Source organism: Ranitomeya imitator, chromosome 1, assembly GCF_032444005.1.
Source record: "Ranitomeya imitator isolate aRanImi1 chromosome 1, aRanImi1.pri, whole genome shotgun sequence".
Taxonomy (NCBI): Eukaryota; Metazoa; Chordata; class Amphibia; order Anura; family Dendrobatidae; genus Ranitomeya; species Ranitomeya imitator.
In genome coordinates this window covers 1105974942-1105995539 of record NC_091282.1, presented here as the reverse complement: position 1 = coordinate 1105995539, position 20598 = coordinate 1105974942, and the positions used below count along the sequence as shown (strand labels likewise).

The 20598-nt window shown below is 46.0% G+C and overlaps 1 protein-coding gene across 12 annotated transcripts in view; it reads left to right on the top strand.

Moving 5' to 3' along the window:
- The window catches only part of SORBS2 (sorbin and SH3 domain containing 2), a 433609-nt gene that overhangs the window by 88253 nt on the left and 324758 nt on the right, over positions 1-20598 (top strand). Inside the window, exon 1 of one of the 12 annotated variants that reach the window (XM_069744342.1) lies at positions 1499-1635. The exons of the other annotated variants lie outside the window; for them this stretch is intronic. The gene's annotated coding sequence lies outside the window, so the exon portion shown is untranslated. Of the gene's footprint in view, positions 1-1498; positions 1636-20598 lie in introns of those variants that run through there. 12 annotated transcript variants of the gene reach the window in all.

The following is a 20598-nucleotide window of genomic DNA, read 5'->3' as shown; positions in this document are numbered from 1 at the left end:
TGAGGAGTTACAGCAGCACCTGATACCAGTGGGCAGCAGAGCTCACAGCTATACCAGTGCCTGAGGGGTTACAGCAGCACCTGGGCAGCAGAGCTCACAGCTATACCAGTGCCTGAGGGGTTACAGCAGCACCTGATACCAGTGCCTGAGGAGTTACAGCAGCACCTGATACCAGTGGGCAGCAGAGCTCACAGCTATACCAGTGCCTGAGGGGTTACAGCAGCCCCTGGGCAGCAGAGCCCACAGCTATAATAGTGTCTGAGGAGTTACAGCAGCACCTGGGCAGCAGAGCTCACAGCTATACCAGTGCCTGAGGGGTTACAGCAGCACCTGATACCAGTGCCTGAGGAGTTACAGCAGCACCTGATACCAGTGGGCAGCAGAGCTCACAGCTATACCAGTGCCTGAGGGGTTACAGCAGCCCCTGGGCAGCAGAGCCCACAGCTATACTAGTGTCTGAGGAGTTACAGCAGCACCTGGGCAGCAGAGCTCACAGCTATACCAGTGCCTGAGGGGGTTGCAGCAGAGCTCACAGCTATACCAGTGCCTGAGGGGTTACAGCAGCACCTGGGCAGCAGAGCTCACAGCTATACCAGTGCCTGAGGGGGTTACAGCAGCACCTGGGCAGCAGAGCTCACAGCTATACCAGTGCCTGAGGGGGTTACAGCAGCACCTGGGCAGCAGAGCTCACAGCTATACCAGTGCCTGAGGGGGTTACAGCAGCACCTGGGCAGCAGAGCTCACAGCTATACCAGTGCCTGAGGGGGTTACAGCAGCACCTGGGCAGCAGAGCTCACAGCTATACCAGTGCCTGAGGGGGTTACAGCAGCACCTGGGCAGCAGAGCTCACAGCTATACCAGTGCCTGAGGGGGTTACAGCAGCACCTGGGCAGCAGAGCTCACAGCTATACCAGTGCCTGAGGGGGTTACAGCAGCACCTGGGCAGCAGAGCTCACAGCTATACCAGTGCCTGAGGGGGTTACAGCAGCACCTGGGCAGCAGAGCTCACAGCTATACCAGTGCCTGAGGGGGTTGCAGCAGCACCTGGGCAGCAGAGCTCACAGCTATACCAGTGCCTGAGGGGTTACAGCAGCACCTGGGCAGCAGAGCTCACAGCTATACCAGTGCCTGAGGGGGTTACAGCAGCACCTGGGCAGCAGAGCTCACAGCTATACCAGTGCCTGAGGGGGTTACAGCAGCACCTGGGCAGCAGAGCTCACAGCTATACCAGTGCCTGAGGGGGTTGCAGCAGCACCTGGGCAGCAGAGCTCACAGCTATACCAGTGCCTGAGGGGGTTACAGCAGCACCTGGGCAGCAGAGCTCACAGCTATACCAGTGCCTGAGGGGGTTACAGCAGCACCTGAGCTCATTAGAGAAGCCCTGAACCTGGGAGCTTCAACAATACCAGTAACCTGGGAGCGGCACCAAACTCTGACACTGTCTCTAGGAGACATTACACTTGGACTAAAAATGTGATAGTAACAGTGGTGCCTGATATCAGTGCTGCCACCTGAGCTGTATAGTCAAGAACAACACCTGGACCTGTGCTAACCATACTGGTACCTGTGCTGCACCCAGTGGAGAGCACCTGATCCCAGCACCTGAGCTGCACGTCTCCCTGAGGCACCTGTCTGGTGGGTACAGCTTTGTCACCTTCTTTTCTGTTTCCTGATAGGTAAAGCATGCAGCCCGACCTGTCTGTGATATGTGCTCATAGGTAAATGTTTAGCTGTCGTTATTACTCTTTTGACACATTTTCTTCCTTACAACCTGTTTGCGTTATCCTGGACGAATTTATTTATATCATAATGAAATGTATTTTGGTAGATAAATTATTGTTTGCATAGAACATAACTGGCGAAACGGATGTCTGAAATGGATATTGTGTGTATTGGATCGTTTATTTTATTTTTTTAAGTAGGCTGCTGAGCATTTTTGTCTTTAAAGAACATGAAAGCTAAACATTTACCTTTTCATATTATTTTCTGGTTCGCCAATAAAGGTATCACTCCTAGAATACTTCTGTCATAATTGGGCAGAAAAGTATTCACATCGATTTTTCTGGCTAACACGGTACCACAATACTATTTGTTATTGTACATCACCTTTTTAATATATATATATATATATATATATATATATATATATATATATATATATATATATATATATATATATAAAAAAAAAAAACTTTTACAGTCTATGGAAAAAGTATGTAAATGTATTCCTTCACATTCACATGTCTGTTATTTTTTGTATTTCCTTTCCAAAAAAACAAGTGATTTGCTAACTTTTTTTTTATGGATGCAAATAGATGCAATGCTCATGTGAAAAAAAGGATATGCTTGCTCTAAAATGCATGTTTTCATCAATTTTACATGGAAAGCTTTTTATTTTTTGATACATTGTAACAACATGCAGCTGTTTCAGATTCTAGGATTGTAGTGTGAGACTAGTCCTAGATATTGGTGAGTTGCGTCTTTTATGAGAGACACCTACCCACTGCTCCATCTTTTCTTTGACCTTTCCGAGGTCAAGGTGACATGCAGACTGGCATTTATCAGTGTGATCTGTTGCTTCCTTATACCTGTTATAGCCGCGCACACAAGACAGGTTTCTGTGCCCTCATCTGACATTGAGGTTTACAGGCTGATAACACGAGTGTCAGTACTGACAGGGCCGGCTCCAGGTTTTCATGGGCCCTGGAGTAAAGCGTCGCGGTGGGCCCCTTTAAGGCCGGCGTCACAAACAGCGTAAAACAATACGGTCCGTATATTACGGCCGTAATACGCTGAAAAGTCCCGAAAAAAGTGGTCCGTAGCTCCTCCGTAGGCAGGGTGTGTCAGCGTTTTTTGCGCATGGCATCCTCCGTATGTAATCCGTATGGCATCCGTACTGCGTGGTTTTCTCGCAGGCTAGCAAAACCAACATACCGCTATAGAAGTGATCCATGTGTCCCAAAAAGAAAAGAAAATATATAATACTGTATATATATATATATATATATATATATATATATATATATGTATATATATATATATATATATGTATGTCAGTGAGACACATATATGTATATATATTAATATTTATTCCAGCGCTATACAGCTTGAAAGCCGGTAATTCAATTACCGGCTTTTTCTTTCTCCTTCCTAAAACCCGACATGATTTGAGACATGGTTTACATACAGTAAACCATGTCTTCTCTCCATTTTTTTTGCAGATTCCACACTACTAATGTCAGTAGTGTGTATCTGCAAAATTTGGCCGTTCTAGCTCTTAAAATAAAGGGTTAAATGGCGGAAAAAATTGGCGTGGGCTCCCGCGCAATTTTCTCCGCCAGAGTAGTAAAGCCAGTGACTGAGGGCAGATATTAATAGCCTGGAGAGGGTCCACGGTTATTGGACGGTTAAATAGGAGCAGGGGCATAGAGAATAATTGTGCCGTATTTTTTGCGAGTTTTACGGACGTAGATTCTGCGCTCTTACGTCCGTAAAATTCGCATGTGTGACGGCGGCCTAACACATACCACAATTCATAATGCACAGATGCGGCAGAGAAATATACAGTAGGGATAGTACAATGCCAAAAGATTTCACTTAGGCTATGTGCACACATTGCGGATTCTCTGCGGATCCGCAGCGTTTTTTGAGGTGCAGAAACGCTGCAGATCCGCAATTGATTTACAGTACAATGTAAATCAATGAGAAAAAAAAAATGCTGTGCACACTTTGCGGAAAATCCACTGCGGAAACGCTGCAGTTTAAAAGAAGTAGCATGTCCGCACATGGAGTACTGTGTCCAGTTTTGGGCACCGGTGCTCAGGAAGGATATAATGGAACTACAGAGAGTACAAAGGAGGGCAACAAAATTAATAAAGGGGATGGGAGAACTACAATACCCAGATAGATTAGCGAAATTAGGATTATTTAGTCTAGAAAAAAGACGACTGAGGGGCGATCTAATAACCATGTATAAGTATATAAGGGGACAATACAAATATCTCGCTGAGGATCTGTTTATACCAAGGAAGGTGACGGGCACAAGGGGGCATTCTTTGCGTCTGGAGGAGAGAAGGTTTTTCCACCAACATAGAAGAGGATTCTTTACTGTTAGGGCAGTGAGAATCTGGAATTGCTTGCCTGAGGAGGTGGTGATGGCGAACTCAGTCGAGGGGTTCAAGAGAGGCCTGGATGTCTTCCTGGAGCAGAACAATATTGTATCATACAATTAGGTTCTGTAGAAGGACGTAGATCTGGGAATTTATTATGATGGAATATAGGCTGAACTGGATGGACAAATGTCTTTTTTCGGCCTTACTAACTATGTTACTATGTTACTATGTCACTTCTTTTTTGTGAATCAGCAGCGTTTTTGTACCCATTCAATTATAGAAAACCGCAGGGGTAAAAAATGCAGCAAATCCGCAAGAAAACCGCAGCAAAAACGCTGCGGAACTGCACAAAAAAGACAAATCCGCAGGTGCGTTTTCTGCCAGGAGAGGCAGAATCCGCACCAGAAATTCCTAAGCCTGATCCGCAACGTGTGCACATAGCCTCACTTCTTACATTACATGAGTGATATCTATTGTACATTCTCCATTAGCTCAGAAACCGGACAATATAGTCCTCTATACAGAATACTGAGCCCCATATATTGCTCCAAACAGAATAATGAGCCGAATATATTGCCCCATACAGTATAATGGCCCCAGATAGTGCTCCATACAGTATAATTGGCACCACATAGTCCACTGTACAGAATGAGCCCCATATATTGCTCCAAACAGTATAATGAGCACAACAGTGCTTCATACAGAATGAGCCGCATATATTGCTCCATACAGAATTGACCCCCATATAATGCTCCATACAGTATAGTGAGCCACATATAATTCTCCATACAGTATATGATGGGTCCCATCTATTGCTCCATACATAATGGGCCTCATATAATGCTCCATTCAGTATATAATCGGCCCCATACAGTATACTGAGTCCCATATATTGCTCCATACAGAATGGGCCCCATATAATGCTCCTCACAGTATATCATTGGCCCCATATAATGCTCCAAAGATAATTGGCCCCATAAGATGCTCCATGTATAATGGGCCCCATATAATGCTCCATATATAATTGGCCATATAAAATGCTACATATATAATTAGTCCCTTAAGATGCTTCATATATTATTGGCCCCATATACTGCTCCATATGGAATTGGCCCCATATACTGCTCCATATGGAATTGGCCCCATATGATGCTCCCTATGGAATTGGCCCCATATGATGCTCCCTATGGAATTGGCCCCATATGATGCTCCCTATGGAATTGGCCCCATATGATGCTCCCTATGGAATTGGCCCCATATGATGCTCCCTATGCAATTGGCCCCATATGATGCTCCCTATGCAATTGGCCCCATATGATGCTCCCTATGCAATTGGCCCCATATGATGCTCCCTATGCAATTGGCCCCATATGATGCTCCCTATGCAATTGGCCCCATATGATGCTCCCTATGCAATTGGCCCCATATGATGCTCCCTATGCAATTGGCCCCATATGATGCTCCCTATGCAATTGGCCCCATATGATGCTCCCTATGCAATTGGCCCCATAAGATGCTCCCTATGCAATTGGCCCCATAAGATGCTCGCTCCCTATGCAATTGGCCCCATAAGATGCTCGCTCCCTATGGAATTGGCCCCATAAGATGCTCGATCCTTATGGAATTGGCCCCATAAGATGCTCGATCCTTATGGAATTGGCCCCATAAGATGCTCGCTCCCTATGGAATTGGCCCCATAAGATGCTCGCTCCCTATGGAATTGGCCCCATAAGATGGTCCCCATATATTGCCTCAAATATAAAAAATAAATAAAATAAAAAATGAAATGCTCATCTCTCGTTGCTTGTCGCTGCTCTGCTCTGGACTCTTCAGTATTGCGTCTTCCTGCTCTCTGTCCTGTGACTGCTCAGGCAGAGGGCGAGCACTGGTGACGTCATCGGCACCCGGGCAAGTGCCGGGGCCCTGAGCCTACTCGCCATCGGGGACACTGGCGTGCTATGCGAGCTTGGTGCCGTGCCGGCCCCCGCGAGTGGACCAGCCCCCCACCCCCACTTACCTCGGGCACGCCACTTGCAATACTCAGGTACATAGCTGTCAATCAAGTGATCATTGAGCCGCCAGCAGACTAATGTGTGTTTTGGCCTGTAGGGAAACAGACTACAACCAGACACTTCTGACAGTACCCTAACACGTGGCATAACAAAACATCTGGCACGTGGAAACGGGGTTGAATTTTCTATCATTGGTACAGTCAGGAGGACTCTAAAGTACACACATTCAGCATAGTTGGGTTAGAGCTTGTAGCACAAGGTAGGATTTCAGAGTTTGTCCAGTATTTATAGTTTACTCATGTACAAGAATAAACCTAAAACCTTTCCTGGTGACAGTAAAGAGGAGCCCTTATGCAGCTATGTCATATCTGACTGACGTTTTACCCCTCATTAATATATATATATATATATATATATATATATATATATATATATATATATATATATACATGCTGTCGCATAAATGCGTACTTGCACTGTAAAAATTAGAGATCCCTGGTCTTGTCTTGTTTAAAAAGAAAATGAACATTCTTTAGTGCAGGGCAATATCTAGTATCGCTAACCACTTGAGTCATCCTAAATTATTATAGGTTGGAATCCCCTCTGAAGACAGGAGACGCCGAGCCTCATTTAGGATGCCTTCCTTATTTAGACACCTGTCCACCTTGGATTTCCTCTGTAGCATAGTGAGAAATAAGCTAAACTTCAGGACAATTCACCATTCTTGATTAGATCAGCACGCTCTCCCTGGTCCTAGCACCTCCACTTCTGCAAGGGGAGGAACAGGGCAACAGCATGAACCAATGACGAGAGAGGTGGTGTGTCTCAGATTACTGTAGACACTGTAGCCAAAGACAATGAGCAAGCACAGAGAAAAATAAAGGGATGATCATCCCCTGTAGAAAACAAGACTATAGGCACTGCTATGTTAGTGGTGCCCAAGCCATACATTATTAAGGATAAACTTGGCACACACGTCGTATGATGCAGTGAGAATTTAACAAAGTAGAGTACATACAGTAGACGTTTCAGTCAAATTTAGACCTTCATCAATGTACCTCACTAAAGAGCTTATGGGTTTGTGGGTCACATGGGGTTAACAACCCCACTTGTGGTAAGGCATCAGTCTTAGAAAGGGTCGTGTCCGGCACCAGCCGGTAGGAGTACACTTTGGACTAGCGGTGGATACCGCGTGCTTTTTGTCACTTGAAATAAAGCTAATTGAAAGTTGGCTTCTGGGAAGGAAAAAAAGTGATTTCCTGTTTGCAGATATATTGGGCTGTGTTCCCACTGTCAGTAAACGCTTCGGGTTGGACGCTGTGTACATCTGCAGCGTCCAGCTGTTACAGCATAGTGAATGGGATTTCAAGAAGTCCCATGCCCACTATGTGTTCACCGATGCCCGCGGCTCACCCGCAGAGACCGATATGCGGCGCGTGTTTCCAGACCGCAGCATGTCAATTTATGAAGAGGAGACGCTCAGTCTCCTCTGCATAAATAACCCATACACTTTCATTAGATGAGGTAAAACCGCAAGATCTTCCTAGTCACATGCGTATTTAGTGCGGGAAAGCAGCTTACTATGCATGTGTACTAATTTATATAATAGTAAATCTTGTGACACAGCCCGACGTACATGACACAGGAAGTGGAGGAAAACACAGTGAGAGGTCCCCTCATTTTTAATAAAAAAATTTTTTTTTTTTAAATAGCGTGGGGTCTCCCTAAATTTGTTAACCAGCCAGAGTAAAGCAGACTACTGGAACTGGTATTGCAGGCTAGTAAGGATCCAGTATCCATGAACATTACCAGACTGATAATACCAGGTCGTAGCAGTCTGCTTACCTTGGATTGTTAGCAAAAATAGTGGACTCCCCTCAAAAAAAAATTGTGTGGGTTCCCCTTTTTTTTGTTAAACAGGCAAGGAAAAAGCAGACAGCTGTGGCCTGGTAGTCTCAGGCTGGCGAGGCCCATGGATTTTGGCCCTCACCAGCCTAAAAATAGCAGCCCGCAGCCACCCCACAATTGGTGCATCCAATGATGCGCCAGTTGTGGCACTTTATCCGGCTCTTCCCACTTGCCCTGTAGTGGTGGCAAGTGGGGTAATATTTGTGGGGTTAATATCACCTTTGTATTGTAAGGTGACATCAAGCCCGGCTTAGTAATGGAGAGGTGTCAATAAGACACCTCTCCATTACTAATCCTATAGTTGTATTGTAAATAAAGACACAGCCAGAATAAAGTTCTTTAATTGAAATAAAGACACAAACTCCTTTTAATATTCTTAATTAAACCATACTTCCTGCATCGCCTATTCCACTGTAGCCTGTAAGAGAAATAAAATAAAAGTACCTGTCCCACAACAAGTCCAGCTCTGCTACATCTGGATGCCTTTGGCTGACCTGTGGCATTATGCCACCATCCAGCCTGACATCCAGACACAGCGGAGCTTGTAGATGACCACCGAAGATAACTTGGTCCCTGGCGGTAACATGTACGGCAGTTCTCGCGGTCAGCTGATGTCATGGCAAGAACTGCAGTGGACGCGAACTTCAGGCTTTTGCTCAAGGTAAGACATTATTTAAATTAGTTCACATGCGTAGTAAGCTGCATTTTCGCAATTTTACCGCATGTAATGATAGTCTATGGGTAATTTACACTGCGGAGACGGAGCGTCTCCTCAACATACATAGACATGCTGCGGTCTGTCCATTTACGCAGCTCTGAATGCATAGTGGAGATGGGATTTCTTGAAATCCCATCCACTATGCTGTAATATCCGGACGCTGCGGGTTGGATGCTGCAGATGTGAGCAGCGTCCAACCCACAGCATTTACTGACCATGGGAACATACCCTAAGGCGTCTTGTCAGCATTATAACCCATTTTATTATCAGAAGAACCTTTATCTGCAGATAAATGGCATTTTCTGAGTTCACAGTTTCCCTTTAACCCCTTAGCGACCGCCGATACGCCTTTTAACGGCGGCCGCTAAGGGTACTTAAACCACAGCGCCGTTAATTAACGGCGCTGTGGAAAAAGTAAATAGCGCCCCCCAGAGTCGGATTTTCTCCAGGGTCTCGGCTGCCGGGGGTAGCCGAGACCCCAGAGAACATGATTCGGGGTTTTTTTTACCCTCCCCGCATTTGCGATCGCCGGTAATTGACCGTTTACCGGCGATCGCAAAAAAAAAAACAAAAAAAAAAACCGCGATCTCTTTTTAATTTCTCTGTCCTCCGATGTGATCGCACATCGGAGGACAGAGAAAAGGGGTCCCAGGTGGCCCCCCAATACTTACCTATCTCCCCCGGTGCTCCTCGTGGCTCCCGGTGGGCGCCGCCATCTTAAAAATGGCGGGCGCATGCGCAGTGCGCCTGCCGGCCGGCCCCGCGAATATCTTTGGGGTCTCGGCTGCCGGGGGGGCTGCCGGTTTACCGACCCCTGTTTGCGATCGCGGTAATTAACTGTTTACCGGCGACCGCAAAAAAAAAAAAAAAAAAGTAAAGTGTAATTCTCTGTCCTCTGATGTGATCGCACATCAGAGGACAGAGAAATAGGGGGATTCGGCGACCCTACAATACTCACCTGCGTCCCTGGATCCACCTGCTGCTCCTCCTGGCCGCCGGCAAAAGAAAATGGCGGGCGCATGCGCAGTGCGCCCGCCATCTGTCTCCATCTGCTGGCCGGCAGGAGAACAGCAGTTGGGGCTAATATTAGGGGTAGGGTTAGGGTTAGGGGTAGGGTTAGGGCTAGGGTTGGGGCTAAATTTAGGGTTAGGGTTGGGGCTAAACTTAGGGTTAGGGTTGGGGCTAAATTTAGGGTTAGGCTTCTTTCACACTTACGTCGGTACGGGGCCGTCGCAATGCGTCGGCCCGACATACCGACGCACGTTGTGAAAATTGTGCACAACGTGGGCAGCGGCCCAATCTATGTCCTGGGGAGGAGGGGGCGGAGTTACGGCCACACATGTGCGGTCAGAAATGGCGGATGCGACGTACAAAAAAACGTTTCATTGAACGTTTTTTTGTGCCGACGGTCCGCCAAAACACAACTGATCCAGTGCACGACGGACACGACGTGTGGCCATCCGTCACGATCCGTCGGCAATACAAGTCTATGGGCAAAAAACACATCCTGCGGGCACATTTGCAGGATCCGTTTCTTGTCCAAAACGACGGATTGCGACGGATGCCAAACGACGCAAGTGTGAAAGTAGCCTTAGGGTTAGGGTTGGGGCTAAGGTTAGGGTTAGAGTTGGGATTAGGGTTAGGGTTTGGATTAGGGTTGGTATTAGGGTTGGCATTAGGGTTACGCTTGGGATTAGGGTTAGGTTTGGGATTAGGGTTAGGTTTGGGATTAGGGTTAGGGTTGTGATTAGGGGTGTATTGGGATTAGGGTTAGGTTTGAGGTTAGGGTTGAGATTAGGATTAGGGGTGTGTTGGATTTAGGGTTTTGATTAGGGTTATGGTTAGGGTTGACATTAGGGTTGTTTTGGGGTAAGGGTTGTGATTATGGTTAGGGTTAGTGATTAGGATTATGGATCAGGTTGGGATTAGGGTTAGGGGTGTGTTGGGGTTAGGGTTGGAGCTAGAATTGGGGGGTTTCCACTGTTTAGGTACATCAGGGGTTCTCCAAACACGACAGCCAATTTTGTGCTCAAAAAGTCAAATGGTGCTCCCTCCCTTCTGAGCTCTGCCGTGCGCCCAAACAATGGGTTACCCCCACATATGGGGCATCAGCGTACTCGGGATAAATTGGACAACAACTTCTGGGGTCCAATTTCTCTTGTTACCCTTGTGAAAATAAAAACTTGGGGGCTACAAAATCTTTTTTGTGGAAAAATATATATATTTTTTTTATGACTGCATTATAAATTTCTGTGAAGCACTTGGGCATTCAAAGTTCTCACCACACATCTATATAAGTTCCTTGGGGGGTCCAGTTTCCAAAACGGGGTCACTTTTGGGGGGTTACTACTGTTTAGGTACATCAGGAGCTCTGCAAACGCAACATAATGCCCACAGACCATTCTATCAAAGTCTGCATTCCAAAACGGCGCTCCTTCCCTTCCGAGCTCTGCCGTGCGCCCAAACAGTGGTTTACCCCCACATATGGGGCATCAGCATACGCAGGATAAATTGGATAACAACTTTAGTGGTCCAATTTCTCCTGTTACCCTTGTGAAAATAAAAACTTGGGGGCTACAATATCTTTTTTGTGAAAAAAAAAAAAAAAAAAAATTTATTTTCACGACTCTGCATTCTAAACTTCTGTGAAGCACTTGGGCATTCAAAGTTCTCACCACACATCTAGATAAGTTCCTTGGGGGGTCCAGTTTCCAAAATGGGGTCACTTGTGGGGGGTTACTACAGTTTAGGTACATCAGGGGCTCTCCAAACGCGACATGGCGTCCGATCTCAATTCCAGCCAATTCTACAATGAAAAAGTAAAATGGCACTCTTTCTCTTCCAAGCTCTGCGGTGCACCCAAACAGTGGTTTACCCTCACATATGGGGTATCGATGTATTCAGGAGAAATCGCACAACAACTTTTGTGGTCTAATTTCTCCTGTTACCCTTGTGAAAATAAGAATTTGTGGGCGAAAAGATCATTTTTGTGTAAACAAAAGCGATTTTTTTTTTATTTTCACGGCTCTACGTTATAAACTTTTGTGAAGCACTTGGTGGTTCAAAGTGCTCACCACACATCTAGATAAGTTCCTTAAGGGGTCTAGTTTCCAAAATGGGGTCACTTGTGGGGGGGTTTCCACTGTTTAGGCACATCAGGGGCTCTCTAAACGTGACATGGCGTCCGATCTCAATTCCAGCCAATTCTGCATTGAAAAAGTCAAACGGCGCTCCTTCACTTCTAAGTTCTGCGGTGCGCCCAAAAAGTGGTTTACCCCCACATATGGGGTATTGGCGTATTCAGGAGAAATTGCATAACAAAATTTATGGTTACATTTGTTTTTACACTTGTGAAAATAAAAAAAATGCTTCTGAATTAAGATGTTTGCAAAAAAAAAGTTAAATGTTCATTTTTTCCTTCCACATTGTTTCAGTTCCTGTGAAGCACGTAAAGGGTTAATAAACTTCTTGAATGTGGTTTTGAGAACCTTGAGGGGTGCAGTTTTTAGAATGGTGTCACACTTCATTATTTTCTATCATATAGACCCCTCAAAATGACTTCAAATGTGATGTGGTCCCTAAAAAAAATGGTGTTGTAAAAATGAGAAATTGCTGGTCAACTTTTAACCCTTATAACTCCCTAACAAAAAAAAATTTTGTTTCCAATATTGTGCTGATGTAAAGTAGACATGTGGGAAATGTTATTTATTAACTATTTTTCGTGACATATCTCTCTGATTTAAGGGCATAAAAATACAAAGTTTGAAAATTGCAAAATTTTAAAAATTTTCGCCATATTTCTGTTTTTTTCATAAATAATCGCAAGTAATATCGAAGAAATGTTACCACTAACATGAAGTACAATATGTCACGAAAAAACAGTCTCAGAATCAGCGGGATCCGTTGAAGCGTTCCAGAGTTATAACCTCATAAAGTGACAGTGGTCAGAATTGCAAAAATTGGCTCGGTCATTAAGTACCAAATTGGCTCTGTCACTAAGGGGTTAAATCCATTTCTGTTTTTATAAAATGATGCACTGTACGCCTTTTTTTTAACAGTTCTTTTCTTCTTTTACATCAAAGGTGAATATGCGCAGCACATAAAACCACATGTAAAAAAACAACATTGTGCCTAATAGCACTAAAAGATCACATGATAAAGCGCTGTGATATTAATTGTCTTTAAAAAGACAAAGGAATACCAATAACATCATATAATGTCTTTTTTTTGTCACTCACAAGTATAACTTTGTAGACCTGAACAGATCTTACTTTACATGCTGATTGTCGTGAAACCTGATTTTATGATAGACTTTATTAGTCTGCCTTCTGTTAATTCCTAAATAGTATTTAGATCTTCACATGGTTGGCCAGGCTGTATTTGGTGTCCTCCATGATGCTTGGCTCAAAATGCTTCTCATTTTCCCAGCTGACCATTGCTTAATAAGTCCGGTACAGTGACTGTTGTGGAAGGTAGACACAGGCCATTCATAGCTACAAGAAAAAAACTCCCATGGGAAAACTGGAATGCCTTTTATTTGCTTCACTTTACCTCTGGGTTCAGAGCAGCAAACAGTAACATTTTGTGCAGGTTTTGGGCAACACAGTGATGCCTTTGTAAACTTTCCAAAGGTGGTGTCAAATAGATTGGGAAAATAGCTGAAAAAAACTCATAGCCAGTTCTCCTTATCCTTCCTTAAAGGGACTCTGTCACCTGAATTTGGCGGGACTGGTTTTGGGTCATATGGGCGGAGTTTTCGGGTGTTTGATTCACCCTTTCCTTACCCGCTGGCTGCATGCTGGCTGCAATATTGGATTGAAGTTCATTCTCTGTCCTCCATAGTACACGCCTGTGCAAAGCAATCTTGCCTTGTGCAGGCGTGTACTATGGAGGACAGAGAATGAACTTCAATCCAATATTGCAGCCAGCATGCAGCCAGCGGGTAAGGAAAGGGTGAATCAAACACCCGAAAACTCCACCCATATGACCCAAAACCAGTCCCGCCAAATTCAGGTGACAGGTTCCCTTTAATAAGATCCACTCCCACAGAACAGTACAAGCCTTCATCAGCCCAGTGACGTATATTCACAAGTGGGTTACCGATGTACTCCCATTTTTGTGTTTATGTTGGATTTGGCAGTGTGTGTTGTAAACTAATGTAAGAAGTTGCTTCCATCTGCACATTATAGCGGTGTTACACAGGACATGATAACATGCTGTAAGTATTTATATTATTATTATTAAACAGTCAGTTCCTATCTACAGACCAAAATTGGTCATAGGAACCTTGCTCTGTAAGGGCACGCAGATGCCCGTTTTTCATCTACAAGCCCTGTCGGTGATTTTCACAGATATCTCCCTGTCTATTAGGTTGGCTTCACAAGTTGCTTTTTCTGCAGTGTTTTTTTTTTTTTTTTTTTTTTTTTCTTTCATCAGCCAAAACCTGTTTTGTTTGCAGTACAAATGCTGGCAGGTCCTTCTCCCATACTATTGTTGGCACCGGAACTTGCCGCTTGCATTGAGCGGTTACCGGAGCATATCGAGGAGCGGGAAAGGCGGCGGAAGGTGAGTATATAATGATTTTTTATTATTTTTAACATTCGATCCTTTTACTATTGACGCTGCATAGGCAGCATCAATAGTAAAAACTTGGTCACACAGGGTTAATAGCGGCGGTAACGGAGTGAGTTACCCGCGGCATAACGCTGTCCATTACCGCCGGCATTAACCCTGTGTGAGCGGTGACCGGAGGGGAGTATGCGGGCGTCGGGCGCTGACTGTGGGGAGTAAGGCCATTTTCTTCCAGACTGTGCCCGTCGCTGATTGGTCGCGGCAAAACAATCAGCGATTTGGATTTCCTTGACAGACAGAGGCCTCGACCAATGAATATCCGTGACAGACAGAAGGACAGACAGATGGAAGTGACCCTTAGACAATTATATAGTAGATATATATATATGAGATTTTTTTATTTGTCTACAGTGCATGCTTATTAAAGTAAATTTACATTGCAAAAAGCATTTAGTTGTGTTTTTACACTTTCTCAGTGTTTCTACTAGTGGAAAAACACTGCAAAATCGCAAAAAAAAAAAGGGAAGTCCAGAAAAAAACAAGTGTGTGCATGAGATTTTCGTAATCTCATAGCTTTTGCTGGTACTGTAGAAAGCAGCTTTTAATTTGCATGTAAAAACCCAGCAAAAAACACAACGTGTAACCATGGCCCTATAGTCTATGAGGCTGTTCACGTGTCCGTTTTATTTTCCGAATTGAGTCGTATGCTCCAAGGCACAGAAACATGTCCAACTTAAGATTTGAGTCACTGCTTAAGCTCGCCTATGCAAGTCTATGGGTCTGTGAAAGAAATTTTATAGCTCTTAAATGCTATCTATATGTTTGATAGGAGAATCTTGAGAAAACTTCATGAAACTTTGATAGTAAAAACAGGCACATTGATCAAGCACTTGGCATTTCACTCCAGTTTTGCCCAACTCTGCTGATATAGTTAGAGTTTGGGTGCACCCGAAGTTGTGTATCACAGGTTTACTGCGACAGATAGGTGCCAGAAGACCGCAGAGTCTGATTTTGCCTACTCCTGCAATGTTTACAAGGACTTCACCTCCACATTAAATAGTGCAGATTTATTTTAGCAGTGCAGGGGTTAATCTCAGTTAAGGGAACCTGTCACCCCCAAAATCGAGGGTGAGCTAAACCCACCGGCATCAGGGGCTTATCTACAGCATTCTGTAATGCTGTAGATAAGCCCCCGATGTATCCTAAAAGATGAGAAAAAGAGGTTATATTATACTCACCTACGCGGGCGCTCTGATCTGGTGGGCGTCACAGTCCGGTCCGGGACCTCCCATCTTCATAGGATGACGTCCTCTTCTGGTCTTCATGCTTCGGTGCAGGTGTACTTTGTCTGCCCTGTTGAGGGCAGAGCAAAGTACTGCACTGCTTCGGCGCCGGGAAAGGTCATAGAGGCCTGCGCACTGCAGTACTTTGCTCTGCCCTCAACAGTGCAGACAAAGTATGCCTGCGCCGGAGCCGCAGCGTGAAGACCAGAAGACGACGTCATCTGATGAAGATGGGAGGCGCCCGACCGGACCGCGACACCCATCGGACCGGACCGCGACACCCATCGGACCGGACTGGGACCGCCCATGAGTGAGTATAATCTAACCTCTTTTTCTTATCTTTTAGGATACATCGGGGGCTTATCTACAGCATTCCAGAATGCTGTAGCTAAGCCCCTGATGCTGGTAGGCTTAGCTCACCCTCGATTTTGGGGGTGACATTTTCCCTTTAAAACTTCCTGGAAGCTTTCCCGCATTAAGGCTCTCAGCTGTTCACCGTTAGCCACTCCCATCTCCTATATAATCTGGGATGTGGCAAACACTCATTGCCTGAGCCAGCTTATGCTGCATGGTGGTTTGTGGTTGTTGTTGTTTGAGAAGGCGTTTGGTGGATTTATCTGAGACTGTTGCAAGGTTTTGGGTGTGTGTGCTAATTCCCCTCCTTCTTCTACTTTGGTTTTACCCCATCCTCTTCTCCCCGGTGTTTACCCCCTGTTGCTTGTGAGTATTTGTATGACTGGTATTTTACTTTATCCTTGTTTGTATTACCTTGTTAGTCTGGTTGGTGTATTACAGTACACTACTACTTCCCTTAGTGGTGGAAGGGTACAGACTGAGGACAGATTCAGGAGGTAAGGCAAGGTATGTGGCCCCGGCACTTTCACCATCAGAAGTAATCTGGAACAGGGTGAGTTAAGGTGCCCCTAGTGTTAGGTACAGGGAAAGAGCCCCTGGTCCCGGGACACCTGACAAGAGTCATGACACCGCAGTTTGTCTAATTCATCAAAAGCTGTGGTTTCTTATGCCAGAAATCTTAAGATTTGTGTTGAGTTACTCTCTGCTTGACACTCCTGATTCATTAAGAGCCTCTGACTCCAACACGTCCCTTTCTTCAAGTCTGGAGTGAACATAGGTGGTCTTGATGAATCCGGGCCATAGAATATTTCAACTTGGTTTCTATCATGTATTGCTTTAAAAAGAGGGAATTACTTTTACCTACTAATCCCCCAACCTCAAGCCTGGCCAGCATGCAAAAAACCAGACCTGTACAGAGCTGAATAAGACAGTGAAAATAATGACATTATCGTTAAGTTATGGTGGAGTTATCTAATGATCATTCTCAGGGGCGGATTATAAGAGGGTCAATCTGGGCGGTAGCCCAGGGCCCAGTGGTGTGGGGGGGCCCTGGGCTACCGCACACAGATTGCCCGCTGGCCGCCGCCATCATCAGGGCACTCGCAGCAAGTCTCATCATCATATGACAGTGACTCAGCACAGTGCACACAGTGAGTCACTGTCTCACTGACACAGTGCAGTGGCACCCCCGGCCGTGACCCACCCACCCAGCCGCCCGCCTGCTGCCCCTGTCAGAAGACTGGTTTGTTTGTATGTGTTGCCGGCGCGAGTGCCGGGCCCGTGCGGCCGGCCGCCGTGCCCCTGCCGTGCCGTCACTCTCGATCACTGAGGACACTGCCCATGCCGTGCCGGGAGCCCCCCCGGACCCGGTGGGCAGAGAGAGGGGGCTCACCGGGCCCCTAGCGGCGCTGCCTGCGTCGGTTAGTTTCCTATTGCCGTGCGGGCGCGCCCGCACGGCAATAGATAACGTCGGCCGCAGGCGCAGCGCACACGTCGCCGGCGTCTGACGTCATTGTCAGTCGCCGGCGAGTGCGCGCTGCTGGAAGGGAGGGAGCTCACCGCCTGGATCGTTGGTAAGGTGAGGACTGGAGAATTTTTTTTTTTTTTAATAATCTGAGTGGAGATATAATAAATATAACGGTGGAGAAGTCGGGAGTGGGGGTGATGGGGGTGTGTGATTGGGGGGGGGTGGCAGGTGCAGAATGCTGGGAGCAGGAGGACACAGTCTGGGACTGGGGCAGTCTGATATCTGGACACACTGGGTCTGGGGGGGCAATGATGCTGGAGGAGGAGGGGACACAGTCGGGACTGGGGGGGCCTCAAATGATTGCTATTTCTGGACACTGGGGCCTGGTGGGGGGCAATGCAGGAGACACTGGGGGGGGGAATGCTGGAGGACACAGTCTGGGGACTGGCTGGGCTGTGGGCAGATGATTGCTGGACATACTGGTCATGGTGCAATGATGCTGGAGGAGGAGGACACAGTCGGGACTGGGGCCTGGGGCCTCAAATGATTGCATTGCTATTGCTGGACACACTGGGGGGGCAATGCAGGAGACACTGGGGGGGAAATGCTGGAGGACACAGTCTGGGGACTGGCTGGGCAGATGATTGCTGGACATACTGGGGCAATGCTGGAGGAGGACACAGTCTGGGGCAGATGATTGCTGGAGACACTGACTGGGGCAATGCTGGAGCCTGAGGACACAGTCTGGCTGGGGCAGATGATTGCTGGACATACTGGGGCATATTGCTGGACAGGACACACTGGGGGCAATGCTGGACATACTGGGGCAGATTGCTGGATACACTGTGTGGAGGTAATATGCTGGACACACTGGGGGTAATATGCTGGCCACACTGGGGCAGATTGTTGAACATACTGTCATGGGACAGGATGGAGACAGATGGGGCAGGATGGGTAAATCATATGGGGCAGGATGGATACTCATGAGTGCAGGATGCGAGAATATATTGCAGGAGCCAGGAATGAGATAAACGGGGCCAGGGTGGGAAATATTATTTCCGTAGGGGCTAATTAAGGGATGTTATTACTGCAGTGATGTATTTATTTTATTTTTTGCGTATACTTTTTTTAAATGGGGGGGCGGTCCTGTTACTGTGCAGAGTGACACTATATTGCCTTTTTTTCTTCATGTGGTGTAATGTTGAAATTGTGAAAATTTAAGTAATGTGTTCTGCAAGCGGAGCTCGAGATAACTGTGTTATTTCCTGCAGAAACAACAAACAAGCCCTGGCTGGAATAAATGATGGCAGTCTGTGCTTCATGACAGATGAAGGACTTCACCGCTAGAGACGTCACTGGTGAGTCAGTGTTATCTATACACTGACACTATACACTGTAAACCAGGGGTGTCAAACTGCATTCGTCGAGGGCCTCAGCTCAGACCGTGCGTGTTTTCAAGATTTCCTTTGCGTTACACAAGGCGCTGGGATCATTCTGTGCAGGTGATTAAATTATCACCTGTGCAATACAAGGAAATCCTGAAAACATGACCTGTTTGCGGCCCTCGAGGAATGCAGTTTGACACCCCTGCTGTAAACCATATACAGAGCTCCTGTGTATAATGTCGCCAGTGATCGCTGTATAACCTCTACACAGAGACTGCATACCAATTACAGATCTCCTGTGAATACTGGCAGTTATGGTGACAGTATTTTGTTTTTTTATTTATTTATTACTGTCAGGATTGTAGTATTCAGTCACTATGTGGTGGTAATATGTGGTCTGGAAATGGTGTTGTGGTATTTGTCCCTTGTGTGTGCTATTTGGTCACCAAGTGGTGGTAATATGTGCTCTTGACATGGTGTAGCGGTATTTGTTCCTTGTATGTGATATTATTCGGTCACTGGTGGTAATATGTGGTCTGGCATTTGTTCCTTGTGTGTGATATAATTTGATCACTGTGGTTGTAATATGGTGTCTGGTCATGGTGCGGTGCTATTTGTTCCTTGTATGTGATATTATTGGTCAAAATATACCTAAATTGTATTGCAGATTTTAACAAATATTTAATAGGTTACAGTAGAGTAGGACCCGGCCATTTTTCTGGAATAATCTGGCTCGGGTATGTCACATGACCCCCGTCACATGACCCCCGGGCCCCGTCACATGACCCCCGTCACATGACCCCCGTCACATGACCCCCGTCACATGATCCGGGGGGCCCACAGTGTCTGAACAGCCCGGGGCCCTGGCTACCCTTAATCCACCCCTGATCATTCTATTCATTATATAATAATAATTTTTATTTATATAGCGCCAACATATTCCGCAGCGCTTTACAAATTATAGAGGGGACTTGTACAGACAATAGACATTACAGCATAACAGAAATACAGTTCAAAACAGATACCAGGAGGAATGAGGGCCCTGCTCGCAAGCTTACAAACTATGAGGAAAAGGGGAGACACGAGAAGTGGATGGTAACAATTGCTTTAGTTATTCGGACCGGCCATAGTGTAAGGCTCGGGTGTTCATGTAAAGCTGCATGAACCAGTTAACTGCCTAAGTATGTAGCAGTACAGACACAGAGGGCTAATACTGCATAAAGTGTATGAGAACATGATGCGAGGAACCTGATTGCCTATTTAAAAAAAAAAATAATAAAAATAATAGGTTTTTTTTTTTAAATAGGCCACACAGGGATCGTTAGGTTAATGCGTTGAGGCAGTAGGCCAGTCTGAACAAATGAGTTTTTAGGGTACGCTTAAAACTGTGGGGATTAATCGTATTAACCTAGGTAGTGCATTCCAAAGAATCGGCGCAGCACGTGTAAAGTCTTGGAGACGGGAGTGGGAGGTTCTGATTATTGAGGATGCTAACCTGAGGTCATTAGCGGAGCGGAGGGCACGGGTAGGGTGGTGGACTGAGACCAGAGAGGAGATGTAGGGTGGTGCCGAGCCATGGAGTGCTTTGTGGATGAGGGTAGTAGTTTTGTACTGGATTCTGGAGTGGATGGGTAGCCAGTGTAATGACTGGCACAAGGTAGAGGCATCGGTGTAACGGTTGGTGAGGAATATGATCCTGGCAGCAGCATTCAGGACAGATTGGAGCGGGGAAAGTTTGGTAAGAGGGAGGCCGATTAGTAGAGAGTTACAATAGTCCAGACGAGAAT